This window comes from Camelus bactrianus, chromosome 15 (assembly GCF_048773025.1).
Source record: "Camelus bactrianus isolate YW-2024 breed Bactrian camel chromosome 15, ASM4877302v1, whole genome shotgun sequence".
Classification (NCBI taxonomy): domain Eukaryota; kingdom Metazoa; phylum Chordata; class Mammalia; order Artiodactyla; family Camelidae; genus Camelus; species Camelus bactrianus.
The window spans coordinates 60,130,816-60,153,332 of NC_133553.1; the positions used below are offsets into that span (position 1 = coordinate 60,130,816).

The 22,517-nt window shown below is 48.6% G+C and overlaps 1 long non-coding RNA gene and 1 other non-coding gene across 4 annotated transcripts in view; both read left to right on the forward strand.

The window, feature by feature from the left end:
- The first annotated feature begins 4,069 nt into the window (after window positions 1-4,069).
- Window positions 4,070-4,175, forward strand: LOC123619381 (U6 spliceosomal RNA). Its single transcript, XR_006727972.1, has one exon. It is a non-coding gene; the product is annotated as a U6 spliceosomal RNA (small nuclear RNA).
- A 7,691-nt stretch (window positions 4,176-11,866) lies between these two features.
- The window catches only part of LOC123619371 (uncharacterized), a 35,781-nt gene continuing 25,130 nt past the window's right edge, over window positions 11,867-22,517 (forward strand). For 2 of the 3 annotated variants that reach the window (XR_012498984.1, XR_006727952.2), the window contains exons 1-2: window positions 12,262-13,948; window positions 14,043-14,199. This is a non-coding gene — a long non-coding RNA (uncharacterized LOC123619371). Of the gene's footprint in view, window positions 11,947-12,261; window positions 13,949-14,042; window positions 14,200-22,517 lie in introns of those variants that run through there. The other variant, XR_012498985.1, reaches the window with a different exon arrangement.

Below are 22,517 nucleotides of genomic sequence, written 5' to 3' on the forward strand. Positions count from 1 at the left end.
GATGAAAGTTCCATATTTCATCAATTCCAGGATGTGCTGTTTTTCACCTGTGAGTCTCTGAAATCAGGATGTGCCTTTCAATTGATATAGGAATAGGAAATTGTACTGCTGTTTGCTGCCGTAGCCGTCCCTGCAGGAGGAGCCCAGGGGTGGCCATGCTCTGGCCACTGCAGTGTGAAGGGAAGTGACGTATCACTTCTGGCTGAGCTTTAAAAGGATCACCTCAACAATGAGCAAAGTTCCAAAGGGAGGCTGCTCTGTGGGCCTGGATCTCACGTGTAAAGGTCGTGTGGAGCTAAGCTGTGGTCAGTGGGCATTTCAGGAGACAGGAGCATAAACCTTTCTTCTTTAGCCATTGAACTTTCGGTGTCTATGTTTCGACAGCACAATCTAGCATATGCTGACTGGTGCTGCATCTTTCAGCTGGTTGACAGGTTTTTTTCTTTCTTTCTTAGCGGTGCATAATGGTGCAACCTACAACTGAGAGCAGTGTGGATTCAGTGGAACCCAGTGTAACCTTTCCCAGGCTGAATGAATTAATCCAGGTGAACGACTTCGCACACTTGTCTTGAGTGTTCTATTCGTGTTGGTCATTGTTATATTTCCAGCCCTCTAGAAATATGACAGTGTTTGCTATGAGTTTGGTATAACGATCTGATGACACAGAAAGTTGGCAGCCCCCTCAGGTCCCTTGTGGAATGAGAGAGGGTATAAGTAAGTTCAAGTAAACAAGAATGTGGCTTGGGCACTTGCTGTTGGAGGCTCTTTGAGGGCGTAGGTGTTTCAGATGGACTTCCCGAAAGCCAGCCACTGAAAAAGCCACTTGTTTGGGTAGGTACCGAAGAATGCTGACTTTCTTCTGATGAATTAACAGTTTATTGTCTGGGATGTGACTACTCAAGTGTGAGGCGTCAAGTTTTTGGGGCAACGGAATGAAGATACACCAGGCTCTTTTAGACAGAGCAAATATAAGAATCTTAAATTTTTGCAGAATGAGGAATGGCTCATAGATCCGATCTGAAGATACCAGACTTCCAGCTAATTCTTTAACCTTTTGTAGTATACCCCTGTGCTTTGGAACAGCTCTCCCCAGGAATTTTACAGCCAGCCCCTGCAAACCCAAAGGCAGCAAGAGCGTTTCTGCACGCTGGGCTGGGCCGAAGTGCGATTGTCAGGGCCACCAGGTCTGTCTCTGCCTTTTCACAGCCACTGGCCCCCCCTTCAGCATCCTCTCCCCTGCAGCTCGTGCTCCTGGCCAGCCACCTCCTACATTTCCTCCACTTGGGAAGATGATGCAAGCCATTTATCCTAAAGTATTAGCAATATAAGCATTACTTTCTCAGGAGCATTTGTATTTTAAAAGGGAACCTAGAAAGTGAAAAAGAAAATTACAGGACAGTGTGTAAGGCTGTGTTAGAGGTCTGTTAATTCCAGGAAATAGAAACTCACTCAAGTTGGCTTAAGTTAGAAAAGGAAACAAGAAAAAAAAAAAAAAAAAAAAAGGACGTGCTAGAAAACTGCTTGGTTGCAGGTAGTGTGGCGTGGCCTCAAGGAACTGAAAAGTTCTCAGGCAACTGCTGTCTCCAACTCTCCACTCTCCAGGGTGCCCTGGTCTCGCATCTCTCCTGCCTGTGTCTACCTCAGTCTTTTCTCCCAGCAGCCAGCTTTCTCTGCTCTGTGCTCAGCTTGTGCACGGCCCCACCGTGGCTGCCCTGATGTGGCGGCCTCGGAGAGGTGGTGTTTAAGAAGTGGGTGTAGAGACTGGGCCAGAGACCCCTGTCATCCCACGTGAGCACACAGAAGGCCTATCCAGTCAGTGAGTGTTTTGTAGGTCTGGGGGTCCATTCCCTCCTACACTTGAAGCCAAAGTTGGTCTACATGTCTGTCCTCCCTTCTGTCCTCCACTTCATAATGTCCCTGACAGTGCTGACCTGACATGTGAGACTCACGGTCCACTTGGATGCAGCTCTCTCTTCAGCCTGCACCCCCACTTCCCCTCCCCACCCCACAACCTGCAATCACCCCTTATGCAACTACCTGAGAGCTCTTTCTAAAATGCAAAGCAAGCCTGCCCCTTCACTGTGTAAATCCATCTCAGGCCCCCTGACCAAGGCAGTGAGACTCCCTTCCCTTGGGGCCCCTTCCTTTATTTTCAGCCCTGCCTTTTGCCTCCTTCCTTCCCCCCAGATCCAGCCTCCAGGAAGTTTCTGCTCCCTGGGATGCCCTGCCTCCTTTTTGCCTACCTAGCCAACTCCTACTTTCCCTCCAATGCCTTGCTCAAAGCCACCTCCTCTGAGAAGCCTTCCTTGATTACCCACAGGCAGGGGCCTTTTTTCTTTCTTTTGTGTTTCTGTGATGCTTTGTTTACCCCTCTCTGCCAGCAGATATGTCTTTTCCACCAGAGTATGAACTCTTTCAGGGCAGGAACTGGGCTTTATTCTTGCCTGTGCCAAGAACAGAGCCTGGCATCAACTAGATATTCAGTGTAAGGCAGCTGCCAGGCAGAGAAGCATAATGGTTATGAGTACAGATGCTGGTACTACTCAACCTGGGTTCAGAGTCAGGCTCTGCTACATACTGTGACTTAACATCTTCATGCCTCAGTTTTTCTACCTGTAAAAAGGGGATAATGTTACTTCCTATCCCATACATTTTTGCTGAAGTTTAAATGAGGGAACATATGCAAAGGGTATGCCACTCATTGTGTGTGAGTTATTATTGTTATTTTTATTATTTCTGAATGGTGTTCGTGTAGAAGGAGGGGCACACAGAGCCTTGCACCAGCCCAATGATTTTGGTTAGGAAAAACTCTCTCTGAGACATGCAGGCTAATATTACTTTAAAATATTTTGTGGCAATGGCACACTGGCATGTCCTCTTCCTGGAGAAATTCAGGGAAGTTGCAAAATACCATCCCTTTCCTTGAAGAATCCTCCATATTTCCTCACCTCTTGTCCATTTGCAGGGAGCACATTTAATAACCCAAACAGAGTGTTGGAATAGACTTGGCTGGAAAGGGTTAATTCTGAAGGAACTGGGCTCTGGGGAAAGAGAGGTTTCTAGGGATGGTGGAGCATCAGGCTTTCCCGGGTCCATCTGAGGTGCTGGGAGGCATCACCATGGTGATGCAGAGTGGGGGTCCACTTTACATTTTTGTGGGGCTTTTTATTTCTTCATTTCTGGTGAGGTTCAGTTGAACTACATTATGGAGACAAGGGGCACAGAGAAAGGTAAATGCTTTGCTCAGCCAGGGTGTATGGCAAGTTATTGGAAAGGCAGGGACTAAGTCACTGAGTCATTCAATGTAGTAACCTGTAATGAAAAAGAATATGAAAATGAATATATGTATATATATGTATGACTGAAACATTATGCTGTACACCAGAAATTGACACAACATCGTAAACTGACTCTACTTCAATTTTTTAGCAACTCAATTTTTTATTGGAAAAAAAAATTCTATGGAGCCTGCTCTGTGCCAGGCTCAATTCCAGGTGTGGAGGACTCAGCAGAAAGCAAAGCCAACAGGATCTTTGACCTAATGGGGATACAAGCAATAGTCAACGAAGCAAACATACGTCGTATGTCACTGATTCTAAGACCCCCCCCCATTAAAAAAAAAACTCTGAAATCGAAGCAAATGCATCTTAAAACCAGTGGCATGTCTCAAGAACATTTTCCCTCTCGTAGTGATACATAAAATAATGCTGCGCCTTACAGTGGATGGCATCTGAGATTTAATGAAATATAATAATATGATTTAGGTGATGGCATTCTAACTCTCCTTGATACGGACTTATTTTCCTTCCGAGCGAGTTACAGTAAAATCCTGAAGCCTGAAATGGACAATGATTTCTCTGACTAATCTATTCTTGGGACTTTTTGAAGAAATACTCAGCTCTCTCAGTTGTATTTGTGTGAATCCACCTTTCTTTGAAACCAATAAGGATCCTGCCTATATCAGTAAAGAATTTGTTTAGCTGCAAATAAGAGAAAATCCAACCAACAGTGACTTACACTAATATGCATAATCCTAGGACTGGTGCAGCTGCTTAAATAAGTCATCGTGGTGCTGGCTTCGGCAGCACGTATACTAAAATTAGAACAATACAGAGAAGATTAGCAGGGCCCCTGCGCAAGATGACACGCAAATTTGTGAAGTGTCCCATATTTTTGGTAGATACTAACTACTATATATAAAGTAGATAAACAACAAGTTTCTACTGTATAGCACAGGGAACTATATTCAATATCTTGTAGTAACCACTAATGAAAAAGAATATGAAAAGGAAAATATATATGTATGTGTGACTGAAACTTTATGCTGTACACCAGAAATTGACACAACATTGTAAATTGACTATACTTCAGAAAAAAAAGTCATCGTGTATACAGGTTTCTTCTATCATTTTGCTCTACCACCCTCAGCTCATGATTAGTCCTCATGGTCACAAGATGGCTGCTGCACATTGTAGTCTCACATCCATGTTCCAGGTAGGATGAAGGAGGAAGGGCAAAGGGCTTGTCAGCATTTTTTTTTTTTTCAAAGTCAGAGAAACAAGCTTTCCTGGAAGTCTCACTTGGCTGACTTTGCCTACATCTCATAAGCTCAGTGTGCTGTCACATGCTCACCCTGAGTGAGAAGGTGGCTATGGAAAACGGAGTTGTGGATGGAGAAGCAACAGTGTCTGCTCTGCTGAGGAAAGAGAAGAATGCAGTTCCCATGTGTACATGTGTACAATGGGCTGGACAGTGGGACTCAGAAGGAGGAGAGAATACATTTCATTTACTACTCCTGCATGGAAATCGCTAAACAGATTTGTCTCACCTGAAAATGTGACAGAAGCCAGTTAGCACACATTGAAACAAAGCTGGGTTTCTTCACACTTGCCTCCAAATATCCAGCCAGCACAAGGAACAGGATGAGTTCATGGACACCGGCCACATATCACTAACCACTTACTAACACCCAAAATAAGGGGGAAATAAACATTCCACATCAGGATAATGAGCCCCCAGCTCTCAGAACAGAGCCTCCATTCTTCCCGGAGAGACTGAAATGACCCCCTTGAGAAGACGAGTAACTCACAAGGGAACAGGATTGCTAGACAAGGAGCCAGAAGATGCAGAAAGCCTCCTGAGCCACATGCCAGGATCCTGAGGACAGGGTTCTGGACTTGAGCAAGGTCCAGCCAGGTTCTCACATGAAGGGGAGGGGAGGTGGGTCAGGATCAGGAGAGGGACCCTGTGGAGGGGGTTGGCTGTTGGGGGAGCAAGCACATTAACAAAGGGGTCACCTTGTACCCTCATACCAGTCTGATGGTCTTGCTTTTCCAGATGTTTTTTTCATCCGAGGTTGTCAACTAACATGGCAACATAATTCTTTTTGGAAATGATTGAAAATTATATACACTCGGAGTTTACTGCTACCTACGGTGGTACATTGCAAAAATGGCCTTGATCCTTCACCTATCCCGACGCTTACTGCTCAGCAAGATGGCTTTGCAGCCCTTCCCAGCAAGCGCAGAGGCTGTTTCTCCACTCCTTGAATTCGGGCTGCCCCAGACTTGCTTGGCCCAGAAGAATGCCGTAGGTGTTACTTGCACAGTTCTGCGCTTAAGCCTAGAAAGAACATGCCTGCTTCTTCTCTCCTGGGAACTCAGGTGAATGGGCCAGGCCAGCCTGCCAGGGACTGATGGGCCACGTGGAGCAGAGGAGCTGCCCCAGCTGAGGCCACTGCACACCAGCCAGCCCCAGCCGTCGGGGCAGCTGACGGCAGAGCGTGAGAGGGCCAGCCTCATACACCCACCTGCAGAACTGTGAGCTAAATAATGCTGTTGTTTTAAGCCAGTAAGTTTTGGATGGTTAGTTAAACAGAAAGAGCTGAGAGGCTTACTATGCGCCAGGCACTGGCTGTGGACTTCATGTAATTGTCTACGTCTTTAAACTATATCAGTATCTATCAGTGTGTAGAATATGTGTTTGGGGGAGAAATAGCCCTCAGCCCACCCCTCAGTTTGCTTCTGCCTGAAATTCTGCTTGCATTTCCGTGTAGTCATTTGCTCCAAGGAGCTTCCAGGCTCTGACAAGGAGATCAGAACATTCTGCAATAATCCCTTCTCTTTCCTCGGTCTCCCGTCACTTAAAGGTTTGTGGGGTTACAGAAGTGGCACTCCTGTTGGAATCCATCCAACCTCTCATTCTGCCAGCAGCTCTTTGGGGAACTTTCTTGCTGTTTTTAAGCATATGTAGGTTCCTAGATGTCAAGGACCAAGAGATGATCCTTTAGTGCATTTACCAGACAGTCCTAGGGGAGCCAAGGGGAGAAGGCAGGCTGCTCAGTTCTTTCTATGATGGTAGCTTAAAGCCCTTGGCAGGGTGACAGGCACCAAAGCAGAGACCGTGGTCAGTGCAGTGCGGCAGCCTCATGCCAAGGAGGAAGGTGTGGCCACAGGTCCTGCCCGGTGTCTGTACTCTAGTGTGGATAACCCCGCTCTGGATCTTATGGTGGGATTCAAGGCACAGTTTGCTGCAGTCCCTTGGGGTAACAGACACTTATTTAAAGTCAAGGTGTCTGCAAAAAGAGAATAGCTTTAAACATAAAATTACAAATCATTATGGGTAATGTGATGCAAATTGCAACAGAAGCATTGGCAGTGTTTCCCTTTGATTTCTTTTTTGCTTTTCGTTCATTGCCAGCCTTGTCTAAAGTTGCTGCTGCAGACACCTTATTCACACACCATCTACCCTTCAGCCATGGCATTGATATTGTCCACTGGAGGAGGACATAGGCGGAGGCCAAGGGGACTGTGGAGGGCGTCTCCTTAGCCACACACACTGGGGTTCTTTCTAAGAAACCCAGAGTTAACTTTTTCATTGTTGGTTTCTTCATTTACCCTCTGGGCAGTGCCTGGACATATTCAATTTCCACTGGGAACTGAAAGTCAATTTTCATAGTTAATCCAAAGGGCATCCTTCATCAAATGCTTAAGTGAAGGCTTTTAAGTAACCAATGGGCTGGATTTGCTTCCTTTACCGTCTGTGGGCCTCTGCTGGGGGAAAGTCTTGGAAGCCCCTTAGTCCTGAAACTTAGTCCTCAGACTTACTCTTTTTTCCCAAGGGACATGGAAAAATTGAAAAGTGGTCATTTCTCAACTGCTTCTCCTGATAGCCTTCGGGGTGGGAGATATTGCTGGATTTAAGGTCTGTCTCTAAGCAGCAAAACCAGAAAAGGAAGAAGCAGCAAAAAAATCAAGAAGTGTTAAAACACTCTTTAAAACATTTTACATCAAATTTCTTCAAGGGAAAGGGGTTCAAATGGGTGGACCATTTAGTCACTGAGGGAAGCCCTGCCCAATGTACTCCCCCCAAAACCGTAGATGTCTCCAAGGGGTGACTGCTGAGAGGGTCTTTAATGAAGGTTTCCAGAGGCTTCGGGTTGAGAACTGCCTCCTGCCAGGCTGTGTGGGTCTCGCTTCATCTTCCTCTTTTTTCAGCTCCCCTGGGGCCACCTGTTTCCGAGGAGCTCAGCTCTCATAATGACAAGGAAACCTAGAGGCTGAAAATAGAGCAGATTTCCCAGAATCTCAGGTACCGAGAGAGTGGAGAGGGGTGGGGACTTCTTGTACATGAGCTCACATTAGCTGATGAAATGCGGCTGTCATGTGCCCACAGCTCCATCCAGCTCCTGGTGACAGGGGAGGAAACCAGTTTTGCTGGGAAATACTGCAGAGGTTTTCACCGGGTTTTCAGCGGGAAGGGCTGAGCTTCCTGCACGCTGGAAACGGGGGCCAGACTCAAAAGAACCTGAGGCTGGGACTGCTTTTTCTAATGAAAGTGCTCAATCAATTCCTAACCCTGGGAACTCCATTAGATCAATAGCCCCATAACTCTCCTTTAGATGTTTGTCACCTGAGCACTTCAGGTCACCTGTGAACGAGGTCTGTCAGCCCAGGCAGCTCCTCTCCGAGATCACTGGCTTCTGAAGCACACTTCTGATTGGTGTGAAACTCACCATGTCAGCAGAAGCTTTTTTAACTTGTCCGGATGGTCCTTAGCCCATTTCATTATGCACAACCTAGGAGCAAGGCTTCCTCAGTTAATACTGTTCACAGCCCACTTGGGTCAGAATATCTCCTTCCCCAGCCTCTTTGCTCAGGGTTCTGACCCAAGAAAATAATCATAGTAAACATTATGTGTTAGTTCTCTATCTCTGTTTAATAATAAATTATCCCCAAACTTAACTGCTTCAAACAATAATCACTTATTCCCACATACAGTTTCTGTGGGTCAGAAATTTAGGAGAAACTTAGTTTGGCAGTTCTGGTTCAGGGTCTCTCACGAGGTTTTAGCCAAGACGTCAGCAGACGCTGCAGGTATCTGAAAGCTTGACTGGGGCTGGAGGGCCCACTGCCAAGACGGCTCCCGCACTTGGCTGGCAACATGGTGTTGCTGTTGGTGGGAGGTCTCAGTTCCTAAACTGTGTGAAGGTGTTACTTTGACTAAATTTTTAAAATGCATAGTAAACTAAGTAAATACATAGTCACTAGGAGGGATCTAAAACCAAATTTCCCTACCACTGTAATTTTGTCTGCTCTGCTTCATGCTGCCTGTCTCCTCTGGGTACATGTCTATCTTCCCACTGAGCTGCATGGCCTAAGGGCCAGAAGCCTTGGGTGATTCGTATTTCCAGTGCCCCGCCACCTCGGGTCCCTGCTCAGCTCCTCTTCCTCTGTTGCCTAGGAGTTTGCACACCATGACACACTAAGAAGGCCTTCAACACAAAGAGAAGTCAATAAAATTGCTTCCTACCTGCAGTCTGTTCCATAGTGGGGAAGGTACTGACTCTGTGGAGAATCTCAAACCATGTTCAATTACACTGAGCAAAAACATGGCTCTCTATTGTCCTGGGTGGACCCCTCAAAGATGACTTTGGGGTGCCAAGAGTGGTTAGTGGTGGGAATGAAGGAACAGGAGCAGAGGCCTCAGTGATTCTTTTTCTAAGCTGGGTCAGGGGCTTCTCTTTGCTTACAGTTCCAGGCAGAGTACACAGTTGTTTTGTTTGTTTGGTTTTTTGTTTTTGTTTTCAAGGGGGGCATAATTAAGTTTATTTACTTATTTACTTATTTTAATGGAGATGCTGGGGATTGAACCCAGGACCTCGTGCACGCTACCACTGAGCCCTACCCTCCCTGCCCAGAGTGGACAGGTCTGAAGGTGGCTGGCCACTCTCAAACGTGGTCCCAGGGGCAGACCTGTGTCTCATCACAATGGAGAAAACTGATCCCTGGCAGAGCTGTGGGAGGCACAGAGTGAAACAAACCCTTCTCCTTGAAGAAAGAAAATGTGTTCTTTCCCACCCGGACCGTGCATCCTGCACAGGCGTTGGCAGGAAGGGGGCGGGAGGAATAAAAAGAGGAAAGAGGGGCATTTCCTCTCACAGACTGGGTTGCCAAAGTAGCTGCTCCAAGATTCCTCTTTTCTGTGGGCCTTCCAGACAATGTGGCCCTGCTGCTTGTCCAGAAAAGACTTTGTCATGTGGCACACCCATTCGAGACTGTTCTTCCTCCCTGCTCTGTTTCCCACGTCTCCGCTGCTCCTTGCCCACTCTTTTCAGGCCACTTTCCTCACTGCTCCCCATTTTGGCCAGGCTGGGTTTGTCTTTTGAAGCCTGAGTAAGTCAAGACACCTCTGGTTGCCCAGAAAAGAAACTCTCTCCACATTGGCTTAAACTAGAAAAGGAACGTATGGGCTTAGAATTACCATAGGACTCAGCAATTCCACTCCTTCGTATACATCTCGATGAACTGAAAACAGATATTCATACAAATACTTAGACATGAGTGTTCATAGCACCGCTATCCGTAATAGCCGAAAGGTAGAAGCAACTCAAGTGTTCATCAGAATGGACAAACAAAATGTGGTACGTATATCCTTACAGTGGAATGTTAGTCAGTGGAATTAGACAGTGAAAAAGCATCATGCTAAGTGAAAGCAACCAGATGCAAAAGGTCACATGCTGTATGACTCTATTTATATGAAACTTCCCGAGAGGGGGAGGGAATAGGGAGGGACTGCTTGACAGGTACGGGGTTTCCTTTTGGGGTGATGGGAATGTCCTGGAATTGGATAGAGGCAACGGTTGCACAGTATTGTGACTGTACTAAATGCCACTAAACTGTGCACATTGAAATGGTTAATGGTTAATGGTTTATTTTATGTTATGTGAAATTTACCTCCATTAAAAAAAAAAACAATGCTTAAAAAATAAAATCTAATGACAATTTGGGAGGGGGAGACATTTTTGTTGTAAACAAAAGTTCAGGATGAACCCTGCTGGCTTCAGACCTGGCTGAGTCCTGGGGCTCTGCAAAGCTACTGAGGTTTTTTCTTCTTCTCTCAGCATCTCTTTTATCTCGGCAGCCCTCACAGGATAGGAGGAGAGGGCCCCTGCCAGTTCTGGTGTCCCATGTTGCTCAGTGAGCAAGAAAGACTTCTTCCTGGGTTGGACCAATCACCCTGACCAGGGTCTGGAGACCTCTAACTGATCTGGCTCCAGTCATATGGCCACCCCTGCTGCCAGCTCAGGATGGCGGTCTGGGAGAATGTGTGAGGTTGGCACTACCCAAAGGTCGTAGGCCAAACAGAGTACTGTGGAAGGGGAAGGGTGATTCCCTCAAGGGAAAGATGCTGGGTAGCGAAAGTAACTTCCATAGACCCTTCACTGGCTTTCTCTCCATTTTCCCTGGAAGACCCTCCCTTTTCCCCCAACCCTGTGCCACAGCGCAGCTCCTTCCCAAAGTATCTTTGCTCCCTTGGCCCACTGGGACCTCCCTTGCCAGCAGTACCACATTTAGGGGCAGAATCCAGCCCTGTAGGTGGTCATTTTAATTTGTTCAGTCTTTACAGAGAGCAACATGGCATTGTGCACTAAAATTTGAATGTTCTTCTCTTTTGACCCTGTAGTTATACTTTTAGAAATATAGCCTAAGGATAAATCCAGCAAGAGTGCAAAAGTGTACACACAAAGGGTTAGCCTCTGGGTGACTGTTGATAACAGTGAACACGGAATAACATAAATGATCATCAACAGGGGTGGGTTAAATAAGTTACGGTAGAGAAAGGGCAGTCATGCTGCTGTTTAAAAGGATAACAAATATCTCCATTTATTGACTTGACCATGAAATTTAATTAAAAAAAAAAGGATATAAAAAGGAAACGTAGTATGACTCCATATTTAAAAAATGTCACCCTTGTAAATGAGAGGGGAGACCATAAGTTTCAGTCTCTACGTGGACTTCACACACAGCTTAATGGCCAAAATTAATGCAAAATAAATTCCATTGTTTAATTACATTTCCAGGAGAACATTAAGAGGGTTCTAGGTCGTAAGAGCCCATCTCAGAAGCCCAGTCCTCCAAGCCCTCTATTCCCTGTGCCCTCTGTGTCTTTTTTTTTCTTTATAATCATTTATTTCACTAGTATCAACACCTGAAGTTATTTTATACTTTAGGTTGTAATTCAGTGGTACAGTATTTGGCTGCTTAGTTCATTCTTGTTTTGGCTTTGGAGCACTTTCTACATTGTCTCGTGCTTTCATTTGACATAATTCCATTTTGTGTGTGTGTGTGTGTGTGTGTGTGTTTTTTTCCTGGGTACTTCTTCACAGTCTGATCCTTGAAGATTATCCTGGCTCATCTGTTTACTCTCTGAGTCCTCATAACAGCCATTTCTCCCCAACAGCCTCGAATGTGCTTCAGTCTGAACACTACTGAATTCTAGTCCATAAGGCTCTTCCCTCCTCTGGACATGACGCCGCCCACTGCATTCCTTTACTGTGTAGATCAATTTAGCTCTTCTCAGCAAGCAATAACTCTTCCTCTCTCTAGAAGAGACAAGTAAGGGGAAACCAGAGAGGCAAATTCAGGATTTTCTTCAGTGGGCAAGGTGAGGAAGAAAGCTAAGACACTCCGATATTAATAATAATAAATAATAATAATAATAATGATTTTATTTATTATTGTATTATTTTAATTATCATTTTTTATTGGGGGGAAGGCAGTAATTAGATTTATTTATTCTTAGAGGAGGTACTGGGGATTGAACCCAGGACCTCGTGCATGCTAAGTATGCGCTCTACCACTTGAGCTAGACCCTCCCCCAATAATAGTAATTGTATCTCATGTAAACATATATCTGCATGCAAAGAAAATACGCAGAGGCATACAGAAAAATATACCGAATGGTATCAGGACTATTGCTGGGTGGTGGATTAATAGGTGATATTTTGCTCTCTTCTTTATACTTTTTGACTGAAATTCTTTTTATAGAGCATGTTCTAGTTTTATATTGAGAAAGCTTTTTTTTTTTTTTTAAACAAGAAGCCTTCATGCTGTGGCATATTTCTTTTTATTTTTTTTTCTTTTATTCTTTGTTTTTCAAGATCCAGCAAAGGATAAAGAGAATTGAGACCGTGAATCCAACCTCAACACAAGATAATTTTTCTTTAATTTTAGAACATTTAAAAAGTAACCCTTCCTTCACATATTAACAAGAAATATGAATAAAAGAACATTCCTTAGTGGGTTTATAAATATTACCCATAACACGCTACTGTGCAGATTCATTTAAAGTAAGGTTACGGCCTGTGGTGTAAGGGCTGAGCTTGTCCCGAGGGCCAAGGTCAGTCCCTCCGCAGCCTGGGGCTGGGCTGGTCTGGGCAGTGGTGGGGGTGCTGGCCACCCTCAGCAGCTGCCCCCACAAACTCCTCTTCTGGAAACTGACCCCTGCAGCCTGGCCACTGCGTGTTGGCAACTCCACGCTGCCACGCTGGAGTTTCCAGAGCCCCTTGTGAGAGCCTCCAGAGGATCTGAGTGACCTTGGCCTTGAGTGAAGCCAAGCGAGACTTCTCCCCTCTGCAGACTTGCCGTGTGAGAGCTCTGGGGTCTGAGCAGGGTGAAAACGACCCCCATTCCTGCTGGGTCCCTCCCAGGCTCTTCTGCCACATCCCCTGGGTCCTCTCTGGCCAGCTCAATTTTTGTGTCTGGGCCAGGCCGGGGGAAAGCATTGGCTCAGCCCCTGTTTGTCAGGAGTCCAACATCACCCGGGGTCTCGCCTGGTTTCAAGTATTTCCCGGTGCCTTGCCTTGCTCCGTAGTCAAGTTTCTAGCCAGGATTTCTTGGCTCTGGGAAAGATTGAGTGCCTGTCGGAGTCTTCGAGGCCTGTGTTTCATTTGCAGCTGCCTGGCTGACTGGGTGACGGTCCTGGCCCTGCCTGGTTAGCCCGTCCCCTTCTGCTTGGCCAGCAGAGGAGGGCTTTTGTGTCGTCTGTCCTGAGTCTTAGGAGGGAGGAGGCTCCCAGTTTCAGTCCTCAGCCCTACAGGGTTTATTGCAGCTCCAGCCCAGGCTCGGGGGTGGCACTGCCTTCCAAAAGCCAGCATTTCCTGCCTGTCTGGAAAAAGCAAGAATGCCAACCCCAAACAGCCCTGGCTCCTAACTGTTTCTAAGTCAGACTAGGACCTGTTCAGCACCTGGCGCTCTCCTGCTAGAAATTTCCAGCTGTTCTGATCTTTCACACAGGGCTTGGCAAGGCTGAAAGGGTCTGGAAGCAAGTGAATTCAGGAAGCCTGCAGAACATTAGGCCTGGGCTGGTGGACGCCTCTCCCCCTCCCTGCTTAAGGACCCCCTCTTAGACTTGTCGATCACACCCTACCTTTGGATTCACCTGGGGCAGAAGTTGGGGTGCTGGCCCTGAAGTCCAAGTGCCAGGGAAGAAAGAAAGTTCACCATGTACCACTGTGCCCCAGGCAAGGTGCCCGAGGTTTGCCAGCCCAGTGTGGAGAAAGCGTGTGAGCCAAGGCTGTAGGTTTCAGAAGCCGACTTAGGAGCCTGTTCAGGACCTGGACATTGAAGCATAGAACTCAGGGGACCCCCAACGTGTCCTCATCTCGGTAGGTGACCCATGCCCTGCCATAGTGTGCGAAAGCTGTGAATGTTAAAATAATGCATCTTTGACAAAGACGTCTTCTCTTCCTCTTTTTTCAGACCATAATGTACTTCCTGAGCTCTTGTTTGCTTTTTTTGAGCGACCAGGATCAAAGGTACACAGACAAACACTTGCGTATTTGTAGCCTGTGGCAGGCAATCGTCAGGCTCAGGCGTGTGTCGTTGCCATCATGCGAGGAGGAAAAGTGCATTGTTGGTGAGAGTTTGTTCTTTACACTTCTTTCTCTCTAATAAGCGTACAGGAGATAAGATAGGCAGTTGGAAAGGCGCCCTGCCTGTGCTCCATCCTTCCAGCCCAGCGTATATTTCTCACTCCCTTCCCCCAGAGTTGCTAAACCCCACCAGCTGACCTCTGCCTTGGGAGTGAGGAGCTGCACCCTGACTGGGGGGGTTAAGGAAAGTTGTGTTAGGCGCTTCCTTGGAACCCAGGGAAGTCCCTGGATGGTGCATAGGTTGGTGGGTGGGAGGAGCTGCAGTTCTCACCTGCTGCAGGGCAGGTGGTGACAGGTCCCGATGACTTGGGTTTGGCCCATCATCTGGCTAACATAGGAGGGCCTGCACTGTTTTCATCTGGTTGGGCCCGCACACCACCCCACTCTGAGGGACAGGAACTAGCCTCATGCACAGATGAGGACACTGAGGCCCAGAAATTCCACGACTGCCCAAGGTCTTTCAGTCAGTCAAAACCTCCAAGAACACAAGTGTCCTGACTCCTGGGCTGGGGATGGGACCCGACTTGTCCTTCTGGAGGCCCCGGTTTGCGCTGATGGGCCAGTCCCTTGGCATAGCCTCGGGGCCTCCCAGGCTTGGGGCAGAGAGCGGGTGTGGCTGGGCTGGGCTGGGCGGGGGCGGACGGCACAGCACGCAGGGCACGGAGAGCACAGGCTGGGAGCGGGAGCGGGAGGCCCGGCCCGCAGACGGGCAGGCCTTCGCTCCCGGTGCCCCAGCTGCAGCCTGGCCAGGGTGGCGCCGGGAGGGCCCCGCGGCTCCCAGCGGAGGCTCCGGCCACGGCCATTGGCCACTGAGCCCTGGGTCGGGAGGGGGAGCGGGCCCAGGAGTCGGGTTACTTGGATCAAGCGGCTGCGGGGGAGGGGGAGGGGCGGCCACGGCAGCTGGCCCGGGTTGGGGGTGGGGGCGGGAGCCTCGGGCAGAAGGACCCCCTCCCCCTAGGATGGGCCCCATTCTTGGCCTTAAAGGGAAACCATTACTGCTTTTGTATCCAACTCTAGCAACAAACATTTGTGAAGCGCACATTACGTGTCAGGTGCTGTGCTGGACTTGAGCGCGTGCAAAATGGCATAGCTGGGGTTCTGCCCAAACTTGCGTCTAATTGAGGAAATCCAGGAGGAAGAAGAACGCTGAAGACATCAGGAAGTAGATAAGGCCTAACTGAGAAACATGAGCAACCAGAGTTTAGGGGTTCCTGGAAAAGGAAGTCTTCCCTGTCCCCCCTTCCACTCCCCTCCTCTCCCCCCAGGTAATCTGGGAAGCTTCCACAAAGGGGCCAGGTGTGGCCGACTCCCCCCCCCCCCCACCTCCCTGGGGTACTGGGCCATCAGTGCATATCTCCCTTGCAAACACTCTTAACCCAGTCTCTCTCCATTGCATTCACCTGGCAAAAACCCAACTGTGGTTAAATCCAACTGCTTACTTCACGCCTGCAATGAAGCAGTTGCACACTGCTGAAGAAAATTAGCCAGCTACTCTGGATGGACTCCTATCAAATTTATGGCCATACATTTTCAGTGTACATTTGAATTTCTGGGTAATGCTACGACCAGTGTTTCTTAGAAAATTCCTCCTTTCTCTCCATGGGCAACAACGTCACACTTTCTCCTCTTCTGCATATTTTCAACACTCCTTCCTCTTTCAGTCTGGCCTCGACTATCCTTAATAGAGAAAATAGGCACAGACAGAAGAAATACCTGTTCTTCCTCCCACCAAAGCCACCAGAACGCTTGCAGCTCTGCGTTCCCTCCGCCTATCTGCGGCCTGGGCCCTTTCGCCTTCCAACAGCGCAAATATTTCTTTCATGCATCATCATTTTCTTCCTCTTTACTCTACTAATATCCATCAATTTAAAGACATATTAGCCTTAGCCTCCTGACTCCTTCAGGCAATGCACTATTTTTCATTCGCCCCTCTGCAGAGCGAATGTTCGTGGGAGAGTTGTCCAAAAACTCACACTTCTCTTCCCCAACTCCCATTCTCACCTCCACCCACTCCAGCTGGCCTTTTATCCTTGCCATTCCCTTGTAATAGCTCTTAAGAGGATGCCAGTGACCTGTATCTTAACTAGATTAGTGGCCAGTTCATAGTCCCCATTTCACCTGGTCTCCCCTTTGGCATTGAACATGTTTGACCATTCTGTGGTAGACTGAATTATTAGACCTAATTCTTGCCACTCCTCCCTGAGTTCTTATTCTGTGTGACTCTGAAGTCCCTCTTTGCACTAGAGGTGGAGTATACATTCTTGCCCCTTGACTTTGGACATGGCTCAGTGACCCATTTTGGCCCATGAAAGGAGGAGGAAGTGATATGGCACCAATTCTAAGCCTAGGCCTTAAGAGGCATTTCCACCTGCCTCCCTATTTGTGCCAATGTTATCACCATTGAACAACCTGCCCTCACTGGCCTAGTGGTGCAAGGATGATGAGGGATGTGTATCTGAGAGCTGCCCAGACAAGGTCAGCATCAGCTGCTGAGCCCCAGCTGGGCCATAGATGCATGAGTAAAACAAATATTTACTGTTGTATGCCATTGAAATTTTTGTGGCTGTTTGTTACCTAGCAATAGCAGATTGATACATCCTCCTTCTTGAAACACTTCCTTTGCTCAGTTTCCTTAGAATCACCATCTTTCTGGTTTTTTCTAACTTCACACATTTTTTCATCTCAGTCTCCTCTGCTCGCTTTTCCTCTATCAGATCTCTAAATGTTGGAGTGGCTGCAGTCTCATCCTTCTCTCTTCTAGCTTTACTCTTTCCCTAAGTGGAATTATCCAGATCCACAGCTTTGAACACCATCTGTATGCTGGATCTCAAATTTAAATCCGAAGGAGATGCCCCTGAACTCCAAACTCAAACCTGTCCTCACACATTCACCTGACATCTGACAGGTCTTGGCATGGCCAAAACAGAATTGCTGATCTACCCACCCCTCCCCTCTGACATGGGCATCCTGTCCACTCAGTTATCCTACAAATGGAGGTGTCATCCTTGACTCTTCTGTCATTGGTCCAGAAACCTCACCATCGCCATAGCCACAATCCTGCTTTGACCTCCTCTTGCCAGGACTTCTGCAATCACATCTTCATTGTTCTATGTTCCTAGTCCATGCTCTGCCAAGCAGCCAGAGTGACCTTTCTAAAGGGTAAATGGAATCTCTTCTCTCCTGGCTTAAAATCCTCCAAAGTTTTCCCACTGCAACCAAAATAAAACCCACACTCCTTATTTTGGCCCATGAGGAAGTGATGGTCTAATCCTTGCCTGTGTCTCCAGAGCCCTTGAAATCTCCTTGTTCACATTGGTCCAACAACAGTGACCTTCACGTTGTCTCCTGAACTTAGCAAGTGCATTCCTGCATCAGGGATTCTGCGCTTACACCCCTTCTGCTTGGAGTATTCTTCCCACATCTTCACATGGCCACCTCCTTCCTGCCCAAGAGGTTTCAAAGAGACCTTCCCTGGCTAAATAAAGCAGTACTCAAAAGCCTCCCATTCCCACCACAATTCCATCACATTGATTAGCTCTGTATCAACATGTGAAATTGTTTGGCTTTATTCTCTTCTATTAGGCCATAAAATCCTTAAGGGCAGGTATTTGTCTTGGTCTCTGATATAATTCCAGGGCCAGAACATGCCTTGCACATAAGGGGCTCTCAGTAAATGCATGTTGACTGACTGAGGCCAGAAGTGAATGGAGAAGTAAATAACCAACTAGATGGGGAGTGTTTCCCAGGAAGGCAACCGCAGGGCCAGAGATAGGGAGCCTGGTGAATTCAAGATACACCAAGGGACCCTGAGGGGCCATGCTTTCTAAGGAGAGGATGCACTAGGGAGTGGGAGGAGCAAAGTCTGCATGGTGGGAGGGCTTGAAGACTGTCACCCCAAGTCCTTTGAATTAGTGGATGCTGCTGACAATTATGACTCAAGGAGGTATGTTCAAACGAAGATTTTAAGATAATTAATATGGTTGAAGGGTATACATTTCTGAGTGTCCTTAACTAAATGCTGTCGCATGGGAGCACAGAATTTTAGAAGACAAAGACATCTAGAATAATGTGGGAGCCTAGGGGAGCTGGAGATCTGTCCCCTTGGATCGAGGTGCAAGAAAAACCCATTTATCCAACCTTCTAGGGACTCATATTGAGTTCCCAGTTTTGGAAGGTCTCCCTGGGTAATTAAGGGTTTGCTGAGCTGCACGGCAGGTACTCATACACGTGTTAACGAGCTGGTGCCCTGTGTCTTAGGCTTCCTAACACCTTACACCCGCGCGCGCACACGCGCACACACACACACACACACACACACACACAACCAAATTGCTTTTTTTCACCCTGTGACTAAACACAGCTTCATCAGACTCCCACCCCACGGATACACCCCAGACCCAGCTCCTTGCCTTCCCAGCCCCCTCCACCCAATTCCATTGTCAGAGCGGAACAAAAGGCCCAAGGCATCCTGGGTTAAAGGATTTTAACTCTGCCAATCCCAGGAGGCTCCAACAAGCAGCAGCTTCCTGCAGGAGAAAAGTGACTGAGAAATCTCCCCAGGAGACAGGGAATTTTTTTTTTCCGGTCTGAACAACAACCTAGCCGTCAGTCCGACACTCCCCCCAGGCTCCCACCCCAGCCCCCACCCCGGGATTTGGCGCTCTCCCTCCCAGAGACCAAACGCGTCTTTAGGTTTCTTTGCTGATGACTTCTCTTTGTGGTGGTCAAGCTTCCACCCAAGCCCAAGGGACCGTCCCCGCCACTCCCATCAGGCAGGACTCCCCCTCTGCTCCCCTCCTCGTCCTCCTGCCCCTGCCTTCACCGTGTGCGGGTACTGCTGCCCCGAGCGCCCGCCCTGTTCCTCCTTCCGCGTCCCCCTCCCCATCCGCGGTCCGCGCGTCTGCTCCCCGGGCGCCGCCCCCCGCGCCGCGCCCGCCCCCGGCAAGGCGGGAAGTCGGGCTGGTAGCCCGCTCGGGGCCGCGTTCGGGCCGCGGGTGGCCACTCGGCCGTCCCGCCCGGCGCCCTCCTCGGCCACCAGCTCCTCCTGAACTTGGCCGGAAACAAACCCGTCTTCTGGGGCGGGAAGCTGCGGGCTTGTTGGTTGCTAGCAAGAGCATTTCCAGGGCCGAGGGTGAGTTTGTTCTCACGTGCCTCTGTCCTAACCGGGAAGTAGCGTCTGGGGAGCCCTTGTTGGCTGCTCTGCCCCAGTCCCAGAGGTTTCTGGAACAAAACTGCATTCGGTGTCAAACCCCTTTTGCTCACCCTGGAACTAAAGTTAAATATGCATTTCTTTTTTATTTCTTAAGTTTTTCACGTAGAAGAGATACCCGGTAAATTAGAAACATGTTAGAGAAAGGAGTGAGCAATCAATGCTGGCATTTAAACAACACAAAAATGCCCACGCCAGGCCACACGCCCAAGGCGGCCGCAAGCGCCGGGCGACGGAGCAGCGCCCTCTGGCGGCCGCATGGGGGATCGGCCGCCCCCACCCTCCACGATCCGGAGCGGAGAGAGCCGCTTCCCCAAGTGTGAGAAACATTGGGACAATTTGGGGGGAAGGGAATTCAAGGTGTGCGACGCCAAGGTCCTGAGAGATGATTTTTGCGGTTCTGGGGCTGGTGCCTAGGCCAAGAACCCCAAGAATGAGCCAACATAAAAGAAAAACCCTTGTTCCACTCTCAATGGCTGCCTCAAATTCTGTGAATACAGCGTCATCCCTTACCTTCGGGCTTTTATTCTTTGTAAAACTCAAATGCCTCAAGGAAGGGTAACCCTTTAAAACAAGGGCAGGTAGCAGGCAATGTCAAAAGATAACAGCGTCATCACCAAAAGGCATTATTATACCATAAGATGTACATTTTATACAGTGATGACATTTAGTAAGTATCATAGAATCTTTTTTTTCCCCTATTAGTTCTGGGGGCATTCTTTTGTACTCTGAACAGCTGTGTTATTTTAGGCTGCCCCACCCTCAGTGGCCATTCCTTTCATTTCCATTTGCTCCAAGATTTCTTGTCCCTGGTACATCCTAAAAGTTTCTCCTCTTCCCGCTCCTCACTCTCACAGCTGCTACTGGAGTTGAGGCTCACGCAGCGTGTTGTCTGAGTCGGGGCTGCTCCAATGGGAGCAGCTGGAGCCCGTCCACAGCACACAGGATCCTGGGTGCACAGGACTGTCTCGGAGCCTCTCTCTGCCCCACAGGCGACACCCTGTGTCTGCCAAGAGGCGGCCACCTCGAGCTGGCTAGGGACGCCCTTCCCACAGGCAGCAGAGTACGCCTGCTTGTTTCTTTTCTATCTGGAGTTTCTCTCCAGGAGAGTATGGCCACTCCCCCATCTGGTGCAAGCCGGAAGAGGTGAGGGTGCTGGGTTTCTGAGGAACCAGGCCGGTTTCCCCCTCCCCGCAACCCCCACTGTTCTTCCTCTGAATCTCTTTTCCCTGCCGAAAGGGTTTCCACTTATTCCTACTGTCTGGTGGGAATTCCTCCAACTTCATACCTTCCATCTCTCTGAGGCATTTTCTGCTGTATTTATTGCTACACAACAAGCCACCCAGAGGCTTAAAACAAGAAACACACTTTTAGTGCGCCTGACTCTGCAAGTCAGCTGGGCAGTTTCTAGCCTGGCTCTGCTGGGCTTGGGTATGTGTCTGTGGTGAGCTGGCAGGTCCCTGGGTGGTTTGGGACAACCTCACTCACACATCTGGGGGTTAGCAGGCTGGCAGCTGGGGTGAAAGGGCGACAGGGCCGTGAACCTCTCATTGCCCAGCAGAGGCAAGCCTACCCCCAGCTTCTTGCTGCAGCTGCAGGGGTCCTGGGATGGAAGAAAGCAGAAGCCACAAGGCTTCTTGAGGCCCAGGCTTGGCACTGGCCACCCTCGTTTCTGCCACGTTCTCTGGTCAGAGCAAGTCACGAGGCCAGGCCAGACTCAAGAGTGGGGAAACGGCCTTTAACTCCTGAAGGAACGAGTCACAGAGTATTGTGGCCATTTTTGCGATCCAGACAGTAGCCCGCTTCTTCCTTGGGCACCCTACCAGTAAAGTAAACACTTCAAGAGTATAAAGTCCCTTATAGGCACCTAGGACAGGCAGCGGAGCACAGCGCTGGAGCACGGCGCCTGAGCACGCCAGCCCCGCAGTCACCGCACCTGGGTTCAAATCTGGGCGCCCCGTGTGGCAGGTGCGTGACTTGAGAATGTTACCTTAGCTCTCTGGGCCTCGGTTTCCTAATCTTTAAAAATAGGAGTTGTTGTAAACATTAAATAAGTTAATCCATATTAAGTACTTATACAGTGTCCAATAAATGTCAGCTATGGTTGCCAAAAAACTGGCCTCTGTACCCCGATAGCCAAACTGAGAGTCAGAGGCAGAGTCTGGGAGGGATAGAAAAGAACAGCTTTATTGCTGTGCCAGGCAAAGGCAGGCGCGGCAGGCTGATGCCTTAGAGACTGGGAGCCCGTCTTGGGGTAAAGGTCCTGGGGCTTTACAGGAAAATGGGAACAGGAGGGTGATAACAGTCAGGGTGTGAGCAGGGGCGACATTCCTTTCATCTTGATGAGAACTTGCTGTTGTTATGGAGGAATTTAGGAGGGTCTGCCCATTTTCTTGGGGTTCAGTCCATGACCTTCTTTCAAGACCCTTAGGGTAAAAGGCTAAGTTATTCTCAGAAAAAGGGTGCAGGGAGGGGAGCGTGGTGGCCATAAGACCAGCTTAGCTAGAAGTACAGGCTGAGCAACTCAGTGGCCACCTTGTTCATTTTCTCCGCTTCCACTGTTGTGCCACGAGGTGACTGCTGGCTGCCCCCCCCCCAATTGCTGAGGTCCCCAGCACCATCTTCCACAGATGCCCCAAAGCCCCCTCCCGCCAGTGCCGACACCGGCAGCCCCGAGCCGCCAGCTCTGCTGGTGGCCCCTGGTGTGTACAGTGCCCCCCTGAGACGCTAGTGAAATTGCCCTGTCAGTTTTTACCAGCTCCTTCCATGAAGCCCATCTATCTCTCTAGGGCTATGATGGGCTAGCTATTAAAAAAAGGGCTCTTGAGTCAGACAGAACTGAGGTTTGCTTCCAGCTCTTCTTCCTGAGGGATTTAGAGGAGCAAACTCATCTCTCTGAGTTTCTGTTTCCACACTGTCTGCTGCAGAGCATCTAAGGCATAATAATATGAAGAACTGAAGACCCTGTGCTTAAAAAGTTGCTGGCACTCTCAGGACACAGAGCCGTGTTGTCCCCGAAAGTGCCCCTCCCATAGGTGCTGAGAAATTGCCATGGATGAATGGTTTTTCCCAGAAATCTCCTTAGTCACTCAG